Source organism: Mytilus edulis, chromosome 7 (assembly GCF_963676685.1).
Source record: "Mytilus edulis chromosome 7, xbMytEdul2.2, whole genome shotgun sequence".
Classification (NCBI taxonomy): domain Eukaryota; kingdom Metazoa; phylum Mollusca; class Bivalvia; order Mytilida; family Mytilidae; genus Mytilus; species Mytilus edulis.
This window is the reverse complement of record NC_092350.1, coordinates 83698473-83712305: the sequence shown is the minus strand read 5'-3', so window position 1 is coordinate 83712305 and position 13833 is coordinate 83698473. Positions and strand designations below refer to the sequence as shown.

Below are 13833 nucleotides of genomic sequence, written 5' to 3'. Positions count from 1 at the left end.
TTTCTTTCACGATTTAGCTATGCATAGAACTGTAGGAAATATACGGAAGATATTATAACATAAAATATTTTCGACCACAATTATTTTTACGATACTATCGTACCAGTACACAATTTTGACTTTAAGTTTTTAATGTTTGCTATATTTTCGTGTGTTTAATTTTGGCACTTTGTTGTGTAATGTGTACTATTGTTTATCTGTCTATTTTTTTTTCATTTTTAGCCATGGCGTTGTCAGTTTATTTTCGGTTTATGAGTTTGACTGTCCCTCCGGTATCTTTCGTTCCTCTTTCAATGGAGGCACCAAGTAAACCAAAATAAAACTACAACCAAAATAACCTAATTTACGGTATGTCATTGACAGTTTTCTTTAACATAACATCAATATGTCATTAACAGCTAATAACTTTAAAAATAGCATGCTAGTGTAAATTGATTACAGACATGTCTTGGTGTCACGTGATCAAATAATTACATCACTACTCGTATACAAATTCATATATTTGATAACTTAAAGGTCAAAAGTCGCGATTAATAGACAAGTGATTACAACTTTACATGATTCTATGTGTTGCTGATTTTAACACTTACATGTTACTTATAAAAGTGTAAAGTCAATACATTGAAGTGTTCAGAAAATATGCAATTTTCAAATATTCCAACATTATTTCTCATTTTCCTGACTTATAACTATGCTGTTTAGTAAAACCATTCGGAATGTGGAGTCTCATTAATGCTTTGCTATTTCGTGTTGTCGTGAATTTAAACTTTCTTAAGTAAAGCGTCACTAATGTTTCTTTTTGTAGAAGGAACGCGTGTCTAGCGTACAAATGTTTGAAGTTGGTATCTATGATTAGCTTTTCCCCGACATTTCATTCTATCTCTTGAAAAAGCTTATGATTTTGTGTACTGATTTTATTATAGTATTTCAATAGCTAAAATTAACTAGAGGTTCTAAAGAGCCTGTGTCGCTCACCTTGGTCTATGTGAATATTAAACAAAGGACGCAGATGGATTCAAAAATGGACAAAATTGCGTTTTGGTGATGGTGATGTGTTTGTACATCTTACTTTACTGGACATTCTTGCTGTTTACAATTATATCTATCTATAATGAACTTGGCCCAGTAGTTTCAGTTGAAAATGTTAGTAAAAATTTACAAATTTTATGAAAATTGTAAAAAATTGACTATAAAGGACAATTACTCCTTAGCGGGTCAATTGACCATTTTGGTCATGTTGACTTATTTTAAGGTCTTACTTTGCTGTACATTATTGCTGTTTACAGTTTATCTCTTTCTATAATAATATTCAAAATAATAACAAAAAACGGCAAAATTTCTTTAAAATTATCAATTCTGGGGCAGCAACCGAACAACGGGTTGTCCAATCAATCTGAAAATTTGAGAGCAGATAGATCTTGATCTGATAAACAATTTTACCACAATGTCAGATTTGCTCTAAATGCTTTGGTTTTTGAGTTTAAACTAGATACCCCAAAGATGATTGTGGCCAAGTTTGGAATAATTTGGCCAAGTAGTTTCAGAGGAGAAGATTTTTGTAAAAGATTACTAAGATTTACGAAAAATGGCTGAAAATTGACTATAAAGGGCAATAACTCCTAAAGGGGTCAACTGACCATGTTGGTCATGTTGACTTATTTGTAAATCTTACTTTGCTGAACATTGACGCCTCCGGGTGCGGGAATTTCTCGCTACATTGAAGACCTGTTGGTGAACTTCTGCTGTTGTTTTTTTCTATGGTCGGGTTGTTGTCTCTTTGGTACATTCCCCATTTCCATTCTCAATTTTATTATTGCTGTTTACAGTTTATCTCTATCTATAATAATATTCAAGATGATAACCAAAAACAGCAAAATTTCTTTAACATTACCAATTAAAGGGCAGCAACACAACAATGGGTTGTCGGATTCATCTGAAAATTGCAAGGTAGATAGATTTTGACCTGATAAAATGTTTTAACCCATGTCAGATTTGCTCTAAATGCTTTGGTTTTTGAGTTATAAGCCAAAAACTGCATTTTACCCCTATGTTCTATTTTTAGCCTTGGCGGCCATCTTGGTTGGTTGGTCGGGTCACGCCACACATTTTTTAAAACTAGATACCCCAATGATGATTGTGGCCAAGTTTGGTTTAATTTGGCCCAGTAGTTTCAGAGGAAAAGATTTTTGTAAAAGCTAACGACGGACGACGACGACGACGACGACGACGGACGCCGGACGCCAAGCCCTTTGGGCCAGGTGAGCTAAAAAGGAAGAGCATGCTGATATTTTATGGATTTAACATTTTCAAAATTGTCAAATTCAAAAGTGTAACATCCGAGAATGAATCAACTCTGAACAATTTGTATGACCAAAACAAGCTTAAACAGTCATTAAAGCTATCTACAGTGTAAACCTCATCATAGGTAAAAATAATCACCATTGTGCTATGTAGTTTTCACTGAGATGCTAAATAAATGATTTAAATTTTGTCTTTATATTTATATAGTGAACTGATTGAAAAGTCGTACCGGATTCTGCAACATTTGCCGAAAAAAACAGATTTGTGGCCAACTTTTCTTTTTAAATAAATGTTATTTTTGTTGTGCAAACATTTAAAATCCGCCCTCTGAAAGGTTGTTTGATTCGATATTTAGACCACGTTATACGAAGGGGAATTTTGACAATGTTAATGTGTAACATTTGTATGTGACATATACACAAATGTGAAAGAATCATTTAGTACCTTAGTACACTGTATCAGTGTATCCGATCTCACACATGTATAACAAACATGTGGTATTTCAGAAATGTGTGTAACTTTTTACTTGTTTCTAATTTGACATTAGCTTGTAAACAAAATGCCATGAGAATCAAACTATCTGTTTTACCATGTAACTGTCTGTTTGTCCTTAAACCTGATGTTATTTTATGGACTTATGTTTTACAAACATATTTGTAAAGTTTTTATAGACATTTGATTTATTTAATATTATCTTTTTTCAATAACATAATTCAATATTTATTTCAGATATTAGCTTGTTACAATATCCTTCAAGAGTTCCAGCTCCTGCTGAAGTTCCCTGTTACATTCCACTAATAACTCAGTTATTAGTTGTAAGATTCATAGTACATTTCGTTTCAATTGGGAGATACATTCTCCGTAAGCAGGCGCTGCCGTAATGTTGCTACATAGAACTAGAAAGTTCACACTTGGGAAATTGAAATCATCTTTGTTGTCGTAAAGTTTAGTTTTTAACCTACCTTCATTGTCAATTTCTAGATGTAAGTCAAGATATGAAGCAAACTCAACTGTATCCTTTAACTCTAGTTCGATGGAATAGATTCGTTCAACATAGCCACCAAATTATGAATTATCTAGTGTGAGAACATCATCTATATAGCGGGAAAAAAGTTAAAAGATATTGCTAACTTCTTATTTTTCATCTTTAGAAATTAGAGTTATGAAGTCAGCCTCGTAATAATAAAGAAACAATCGAGAAGAAGAGGGGCACAATTGGTTTTGTTTTGGAATGCAGACATTCTGTTGAAAAAAAACGTCATCAAAAGTAACAAATATGTTGTCAATCAAGAAATCAAACATCTTGATTATGTCAGTTTCAGAGATTTTTTGTATGTACTTTAAAAGATCTTTGGAACTTTTTAGTATCCACATTTGATTCACGCGACCTTTAGAATAGGAAGTTTCAATAACTTTGAAGCCCGGCTTTGATCGCTGATAAAAAAAGATGTTAACAATTTAGCAAGATGTTTCGTGGAGCACTTTGAAGACCAATCAATATACCGTTGGTTGTAAGGACACTTATGTAATTAAGGTATCCACTACAGTGATGGTAGATCTTGTTCTTAATCTTTGGTTGAAATTACATAGGAACATAGAACATACCTATGATTATCTAGGATTTACTTTTTGGTAAGTGTCGGAAGGGTATATGTTGAGGTCCCAGTGAATTGTCAATACCTAATTTATTTATGAAGCAGTTTATGTAATGAGTTTTCACACAAAGATGATGTTGTTTTGGGCTTCATCTGCGGGGACAATAACATATTTCTGATGGCGGCAGGACAAGTTTTTTGTAACATTTGGGTCTTTAAAGATTGACGTAGCCTGGGTTTTAATAAGACAAAACTACTGTTCGTAGACCATTATTTTATTAGAATGAATAAAATATTAATATGCAGCAGTTTCTGCCACGGGAGATAATTAAAAATCATTAATATAAAAATTTAGATTTAGAACACTATGGATAAACTACCAATCATTACACAATTTCGTTAAAGTTGGAACTTTTTCATCAAATACTCCATTCAAACACGCACTCACAGATCGACACACACTAACAAATAAATAGTGGGATGCAGTTTTTTTTCCAAATTGTTTTTTGTTATAATCGAATAAAAATATAAAGGAAAACAATGATTTTTGATGTGTTATTTTATTAAGAACGTTCAAAGTATAAAATAATTATAGTGTAACTACTTGTAGGTGTAATACCACCAAATCATGATACGCCACATCCGGTTGCATACGAAAGTAGGTCTAAAAAAATATTCCCTTGAATTTGACAGTTGTAGAAAATTAACCCTGCATTTCAATGCACTTAAATTTTTCTGAGTCATAAACATGTATGTTGGGTGTCTGAAAGCATCATTCTTTTTTTATTTGATGGTCTTATAAAATATTTTGGAAAGTTAAGGTTACATAGTTGCCAAAGCAGGTAACCAGTAAATAACCTGGTAAAAATGTGATTGTTTACTTCCGGTGCAGGTTACTTTCTTATATGCAATGAAATGTAGTGTGAAATTTTCACTGTAGCACTGGAAAGGATTAAACTTTATTCATGCAAAGTATTTCTTTGGTTGAAATAAAGGTAAATTCTGTACATTTTTTTTAAAAGTACCAATTTAACAAAGACTAATAGGGAAAAATCAATGGTGGTATTACACCTATTTAGGGAAACTACATGTGCACTCGTGACCTTATTGTACTTTCATTTTTAAAAGTTATTAATAAACCAGTTCATACATTGTAAACATGGACTATTCGGAATGGATTGAGACACAGAAAGCACGTTTGAGGTAAAATTGCCTTGAAATGGGGGTTTACGGGTGTTTTCTAAGTCAAATGGGTGGACAGACAAAGCTGTATTTAGTTTACTGTGTTAAATTTTAAATAATACCCTAACAGTTTTGTTTATACAACATGTGAATTTTTTATTTCAGTGTTCACATGTTCTGAAAAGCATTCTGTTGAAAAATCTTATATGTGAATTGGTCTGCAGATGACACTTCAGCATTAAAGTAAGTATCAACTATCATCATGTTTTTTGTGTTTTTTTTGGCCGCAAAAGTTTACAATTTGCCATTGTGCCATCTACATTTTGCACAGACAATAAATCATCTAAACACTTATTTGCCCTGGATTTTATACACATCAGAATCCAGTCTCACATACTTAAACTTTATAATTCTTACCAATTATTTTTTGTACCAGCATTCCAAGGGACATAACCCTTTTTAAAAACATTTTGAGGTATTTTTTATTACTCTTTCTCCCCATTTTCTAATGTAAAATACAAGAAAGTGGACACTTTGTGTAAATCTATTAGAAATATACTGTTATGAGTAAATAAAAAGACTTTGATACCAGTAACAATAAATGGTTGACTGAAAGGGAACCGTTATTTGTCACACTAGGCGAACAGACTAAAAACTCGAGTTACACATAAGGGCTTCTAGAAACTTCCGTGTAGACTGTTAACATTTATAGAGACAGTTCTTTCAGCTAAAACACTTTAATTATTGATTTAACATTACATTTATATCATTTTTGTGGGGAAATAATCACATTTGTTTTATTTTTTAGACAAAAGATATCAAGTTTTGATGAAAAAGGAAGGAAGGAGGAAAAATGGACCAAAACAGACCAAAACAGACCTTCAAATGAACTCTAAAAGGTGCAATAAAATTGTTTATCATCTAAAAGTTGTCTTTTGTATTCTATTTAATTGTTTGAATGCATAGATCATGAGTTTTTGATCAGATATTAGTCAACACTGCATTTTATAATGATACACTGAAATTTGGATTTGTCGAAGAAATAAGACTGAAATTGCCGTAGGATATGGCCTTACATTATAGTGATTTTCTCTGAAACTATAGATCTGACTGAGACAAAACTTGGCAGTTATGCTTGAAATAACTTGCAATTGGAGGGAAAAAAATTACATTAAGTTTATTTGACATTTAGGTGTTCTTTAGGTGTAATACCACCAAATCATGATACGCCACATCCGGTTGCATACGAAAGTAGGTCTAAAAAAATATTCCCTTGAATTTGACAGTTGTAGAAAATTAACCCTGCATTTCAATGCACTTAAATTTTTCTGAGTCATAAACATGTATGTTGGGTGTCTGAAAGCATCATTCTTTTTTTATTTGATAGTCTTATAAAATATTTTGGAAAGTTAAGGTTACATAGTTGCCAAAGCAGGTAACCAGTAAATAACCTGGTAAAAATGTGATTGTTTACTTCCGGTGCAGGTTACTTTCTTATATGCAATGAAATGTAGTGTGAAATTTTCACTGTAGCACTGGAAAGGATTAAACTTTATTCATGCAAAGTATTTCTTTGGTTGAAATAAAGGTAAATTCTTTACATTTTTTTTAAAAGTACCAATTTAACAAAGACTAATAGGGAAAAATCAATGGTGGTATTACACCTGTACCACTCTTGTAATAGATTTTGTAAGTACCATTACAAAATGCATCTCTTATAGTGATATCCACTTTTCTTTATTACATTGGGAGCAATCAATTTGAATTTGTCAATGGTCACTCTACCATCAACTGAAAAAAAGGAAAAAATATTAACCAGATAATATCAATTAGTTTTGTATTTTTGAATTGCATAAAATTTGATACCCTTTTGGCATCATATCATCTGACTGAAATTGCAACAAATTAAGATTTGTATTTGTGTAGCTCTTTGATAATCATTCATTAAAACTGGATTTTTATCCTTGATAACAAACCATGAAAAGCATTTAATACAATATCTATGGCATTCATGGATATGTTTGGTGGAAGCAAATATAACAGTACAGTTATTTCAAGATATAAAGAGAAATAATGTACGTTTTCATGATTTTGAAAAATTCTTTCAAAACAACAAATACATGAGAAAAATGGATTTAAATGAAAAAAAGTGAAAAATACAAAAATTACCTATGATGCAGATCTCTTTTGAAACTTCCCGTTGATGCCTACGTTTACACCTGCATTTCCCTGACTATCGCCATAAACCGATCCTCCAATTTCAAAGTTTTCTTGTTTATGGGAAATTCCAAGATCGAACCTTAGTTCACCTTCTTCATTTGTGGTCAGACTTCCAGTTACGGCGGTTTCCTTATTTTGGACCAAACTGAAACTTGCAAAAAATCCTGATAGAACAAGGAAGCAACTCAATTTTATGTCCTAAAAAGACAAATATCTATAGACATTGTTTGACTGACTAGAAACCAACAACACATTACTTGTCTCTTGTAATTACTTCAATATGGCATTAACAGTTTTCTTTTATCAAAATGTCAATATGTCATGAACAGTTTTCATAATCATTACTTCAATATTTCATTCACAGTTTTCTTTTATCATAACTTCAGTGTGTCATTAATAAAGGCAACAGTAGTATACCGCTGTTCGATATTCATAACTCGACTGAGAAAAAAAACAAAACCGGGTTACAAACTAAAACTGAGGGAACACACCAAATATAAGTGAAGAACTACGACACAGTAGAAACACAACATTAAAATGTAACACACACAAAAACAAAATATAATGTAACAATGACCAGTTTTCTTTTATCTGAACTCCAATATGTCATTAACAGTTTTCATTTATCATAACTTCAATACCGTAAATTGTGAAATTTTGGCGTCGCGATATTTTAGCGGCTTTCTTTCGAAAGGTATATGTTTTATTTTGGTGTGAGTAATGTTGGTGCTTTATCTAAAAGATACGTTTGATTTTGGATCAACAGTAGTGAGCAAGCTCATTCTTATTTACATTTATTAACCCGTTTATTGACAAAATATCATTGAAATTATCCAACTAGAAACACGACAAAGCTAACTGAATGAAGGAATCAAATACGGATGCACTTGTGAATAATTCTGTATACCGTGGTTCAAAGCTGAAGAAAAAAATGAAATAAAATCACTCCTAAAATAGATTATTTATTTTTATCAAATAGTATATGAAATACATTTTATTCATCTCTGTTACAGTTTAGGTTAAACTTTTGACATTTCAAATTTTAATTTTAATCTTTATGCCTCTGGCAGTATACATGTATGCTTATTAATTGACGATAAAGGATCACAAGGAGTTTTTAATCCCATTAACGGTGTCTTATCAGCAATAACTTGACACATGAGTATAAATATGCATTGCTGTGTTTTCTTAAAAATTTCAGAAAACTGATGAATTGATAATTCAGTGTAAACTATTAAGCGTTGTCAAATTTTATCATGAATTTCTTTCACGATTTAGCTATGCATAGAACTGTAGGAAATATACGGAAGATATTATAACATAAAATATTTTCGACCACAATTATTTTTACGATACTATCGTACCAGTACACAATTTTGACTTTAAGTTTTTAATGTTTGCTATATTTTCGTGTGTTTAATTTTGGCACTTTGTTGTGTAATGTGTACTATTGTTTATCTGTCTATTTTTTTTTCATTTTTAGCCATGGCGTTGTCAGTTTATTTTCGGTTTATGAGTTTGACTGTCCCTCCGGTATCTTTCGTTCCTCTTTCAATGGAGGCACCAAGTAAACCAAAATAAAACTACAACCAAAATAACCTAATTTACGGTATGTCATTGACAGTTTTCTTTAACATAACATCAATATGTCATTAACAGCTAATAACTTTAAAAATAGCATGCTAGTGTAAATTGATTACAGACATGTCTTGGTGTCACGTGATCAAATAATTACATCACTACTCGTATACAAATTCATATATTTGATAACTTAAAGGTCAAAAGTCGCGATTAATAGACAAGTGATTACAACTTTACATGATTCTATGTGTTGCTGATTTTAACACTTACATGTTACTTATAAAAGTGTAAAGTCAATACATTGAAGTGTTCAGAAAATATGCAATTTTCAAATATTCCAACATTATTTCTCATTTTCCTGACTTATAACTATGCTGTTTAGTAAAACCATTCGGAATGTGGAGTCTCATTAATGCTTTGCTATTTCGTGTTGTCGTGAATTTAAACTTTCTTAAGTAAAGCGTCACTAATGTTTCTTTTTGTAGAAGGAACGCGTGTCTAGCGTACAAATGTTTGAAGTTGGTATCTATGATTAGCTTTTCCCCGACATTTCATTCTATCTCTTGAAAAAGCTTATGATTTTGTGTACTGATTTTATTATAGTATTTCAATAGCTAAAATTAACTAGAGGTTCTAAAGAGCCTGTGTCGCTCACCTTGGTCTATGTGAATATTAAACAAAGGACGCAGATGGATTCAAAAATGGACAAAATTGCGTTTTGGTGATGGTGATGTGTTTGTACATCTTACTTTACTGGACATTCTTGCTGTTTACAATTATATCTATCTATAATGAACTTGGCCCAGTAGTTTCAGTTGAAAATGTTAGTAAAAATTTACAAATTTTATGAAAATTGTAAAAAATTGACTATAAAGGACAATTACTCCTTAGCGGGTCAATTGACCATTTTGGTCATGTTGACTTATTTTAAGGTCTTACTTTGCTGTACATTATTGCTGTTTACAGTTTATCTCTTTCTATAATAATATTCAAAATAATAACAAAAAACGGCAAAATTTCTTTAAAATTATCAATTCTGGGGCAGCAACCGAACAACGGGTTGTCCAATCAATCTGAAAATTTGAGAGCAGATAGATCTTGATCTGATAAACAATTTTACCACAATGTCAGATTTGCTCTAAATGCTTTGGTTTTTGAGTTTAAACTAGATACCCCAAAGATGATTGTGGCCAAGTTTGGAATAATTTGGCCAAGTAGTTTCAGAGGAGAAGATTTTTGTAAAAGATTACTAAGATTTACGAAAAATGGCTGAAAATTGACTATAAAGGGCAATAACTCCTAAAGGGGTCAACTGACCATGTTGGTCATGTTGACTTATTTGTAAATCTTACTTTGCTGAACATTGACGCCTCCGGGTGCGGGAATTTCTCGCTACATTGAAGACCTGTTGGTGAACTTCTGCTGTTGTTTTTTTCTATGGTCGGGTTGTTGTCTCTTTGGTACATTCCCCATTTCCATTCTCAATTTTATTATTGCTGTTTACAGTTTATCTCTATCTATAATAATATTCAAGATGATAACCAAAAACAGCAAAATTTCTTTAACATTACCAATTAAAGGGCAGCAACACAACAATGGGTTGTCGGATTCATCTGAAAATTGCAAGGTAGATAGATTTTGACCTGATAAAATGTTTTAACCCATGTCAGATTTGCTCTAAATGCTTTGGTTTTTGAGTTATAAGCCAAAAACTGCATTTTACCCCTATGTTCTATTTTTAGCCTTGGCGGCCATCTTGGTTGGTTGGTCGGGTCACGCCACACATTTTTTAAAACTAGATACCCCAATGATGATTGTGGCCAAGTTTGGTTTAATTTGGCCCAGTAGTTTCAGAGGAAAAGATTTTTGTAAAAGCTAACGACGGACGACGACGACGACGACGACGACGGACGCCGGACGCCAAGCCCTTTGGGCCAGGTGAGCTAAAAAGGAAGAGCATGCTGATATTTTATGGATTTAACATTTTCAAAATTGTCAAATTCAAAAGTGTAACATCCGAGAATGAATCAACTCTGAACAATTTGTATGACCAAAACAAGCTTAAACAGTCATTAAAGCTATCTACAGTGTAAACCTCATCATAGGTAAAAATAATCACCATTGTGCTATGTAGTTTTCACTGAGATGCTAAATAAATGATTTAAATTTTGTCTTTATATTTATATAGTGAACTGATTGAAAAGTCGTACCGGATTCTGCAACATTTGCCGAAAAAAACAGATTTGTGGCCAACTTTTCTTTTTAAATAAATGTTATTTTTGTTGTGCAAACATTTAAAATCCGCCCTCTGAAAGGTTGTTTGATTCGATATTTAGACCACGTTATACGAAGGGGAATTTTGACAATGTTAATGTGTAACATTTGTATGTGACATATACACAAATGTGAAAGAATCATTTAGTACCTTAGTACACTGTATCAGTGTATCCGATCTCACACATGTATAACAAACATGTGGTATTTCAGAAATGTGTGTAACTTTTTACTTGTTTCTAATTTGACATTAGCTTGTAAACAAAATGCCATGAGAATCAAACTATCTGTTTTACCATGTAACTGTCTGTTTGTCCTTAAACCTGATGTTATTTTATGGACTTATGTTTTACAAACATATTTGTAAAGTTTTTATAGACATTTGATTTATTTAATATTATCTTTTTTCAATAACATAATTCAATATTTATTTCAGATATTAGCTTGTTACAATATCCTTCAAGAGTTCCAGCTCCTGCTGAAGTTCCCTGTTACATTCCACTAATAACTCAGTTATTAGTTGTAAGATTCATAGTACATTTGTACATACAGTATATATTAAATAATATCATTTAACATGTTTAATATAACTATTCATAATTTTTCTAATAGTTGATAAAACATTACTTTTAATTGTCAAACACACTCTTCTTTTGAACTCATTAAGAAAAATTGAGAAAACATTGACATTTGTTTGTCTTTTGATCAGATAGATATAGGCTTTGTAAATTGAAAAACCAACCATTGAATAAAATAAAAATATATATATAATATTGTATAAATATATAATATTATTTACACTTATCGTTACCGCAATTCAACTTGATAACATTTAGTTATTATATGTAAAAGAGGGACCAAAGATACCAGAGGGGCAGTCAAACTCATAAATCGAAAATAAACTGACAACGCCTTGGCTAAAAATGAAAAAGACAAACAGACAAACAACAGTACACGTAACACAACATAGAAAACTAAAGAATAAGGAACACAACACAATATCCACCAAAAACTAGGGGTGATCTCAGGTGCTAAGGAAGGGTAATCAGGTGCTGTAAATGCTATATATATATACAAACAAAAAAGTATTAATTTAATAGCAATCTATCATTTAAGATGTATTAAAAATGTGTACAAAGCATTACTTATTTATGGTTGCTTAGTATCGTGTCTTAGAGTAATGCTACAGCTAAAGCTATAGTTTGAAATCGAATTACTGAACGCTATCTTCGTACATCAAACGATTAAATGCAAACCGTTCTATGAAAAACACGATTGTAAGAGTAAGGTTATAATTATTTGTTCACTATATATATGAAAGAACAAGTTTCCTTAAAGACCAAAAGAGTTGTATTCTTCTAAGTCACGAAATCGCATTTAAGAGAACAATGCATGTATTAACTTGGTAAAGGTATGATTTACGGATAAATGATTGAAATATTTTTGAAACAATTTCCGTTTTTAGATACAAATCACGAAGCTTTGTAATTGTAGAACAAACACATTGCAGTTATGTAACATCATATATCTATAATCATTAATCACAGAAAGTTTTGAATAAATAAACAAACAATTAAGGATGTTTATCAATATAAGACTCTTTCTTACAATGTTCTTAAATAAAACAGGTTTAATATTAGGTCACAAAATATAAAAGACAGATTCGTTACATTTTACAAAAAACTAAAATGTAGCAAGAAAAATAATCAAAATAATTATAAGAACTATCAATTGACCCACATATATATAGTAGTTGACTCCGTTGTCAAGTCGAAACAAAGAAGAAGATCTAGGAATAATGTTCACAGAAGTCATTGATATACGCAAGTCCAATACAACCAGTGAATCTCTTTATAAAAAGACAGGTGCCATATAATGACTAGATATACAAAAACCTTTTGATATACATAAACAACAACAAAAATTACTTAACATTGCCATACAAACGGGAGCAAGCAATACATCCACAACTTTTTGTATCAGAATTAAATCGCTCGTTTATGCGTAAAAGAGTTACGAATGATACCAAATGGACAGTCAAACTCATAAATCGAAATTAAACTGACAACACCATGGCTAAAAATGAAAAAAAGACAAACAGACAAACAATAGTACACATGACACAACATAGAAAACTAATTGATAAGCAACACGAACCCTACAAAAATTTAGGGGTGATCTCAGGTACTCCGTAAGGGTAAGCAGATCCTGCTCCACATCTTACACCCGTGGTGTTGCTCATATTATAACAAATCCGGCAAATAGTCTTAATCATTATGAAACATTCATGAAAGGGAAGGGAATTACGACGTAAGGAACATATCCTTGTGAGCAGCAACCCTCTATAAAGAAAATCATGATAGGAAATGCAAGCACGGAAATATCGTATCAATTGGGAACAATATACCCAGTCTGCAGGTGCTGCTTGAATGATGATACTTAAAAATGGAAAGTTTACAATTGGAAAACTGAAATCATCTCTTTTGTCGTAAAGTTTTGTTTTCAACCGACCATCATTGTCAATTTCTAGATGTAAGTCAAGATATGATGCCGACTTAACTGTATCTGTTATATCATTTAGCTCTATTTCGATGGGATAGATGCGTTCAACATAGTCACCAAATATTTAATTAGTAAGTGAAAGAACATCATCTATATAGCGGAAAGTAGAGTTAAAGGA

General features: G+C 31.7%; 2 long non-coding RNA genes across 3 annotated transcripts in view; one reads left to right on the top strand and one right to left on the bottom strand.

The window, feature by feature from the left end:
- The window catches only part of LOC139482701 (uncharacterized), a 931021-nt gene that overhangs the window by 523086 nt on the left and 394102 nt on the right, over positions 1-13833 (bottom strand). The window lies entirely within an intron of this gene.
- On the top strand, positions 4502-6005 carry LOC139482697 (uncharacterized). Of its 2 annotated transcripts, none has more exons than XR_011654914.1 (3): positions 4502-4891; positions 5244-5321; positions 5887-6005. It is a non-coding gene; the product is annotated as an uncharacterized lncRNA (long non-coding RNA). The 2 variants fall into 2 exon arrangements; XR_011654913.1 differs by having other exon boundaries at positions 4502-5099.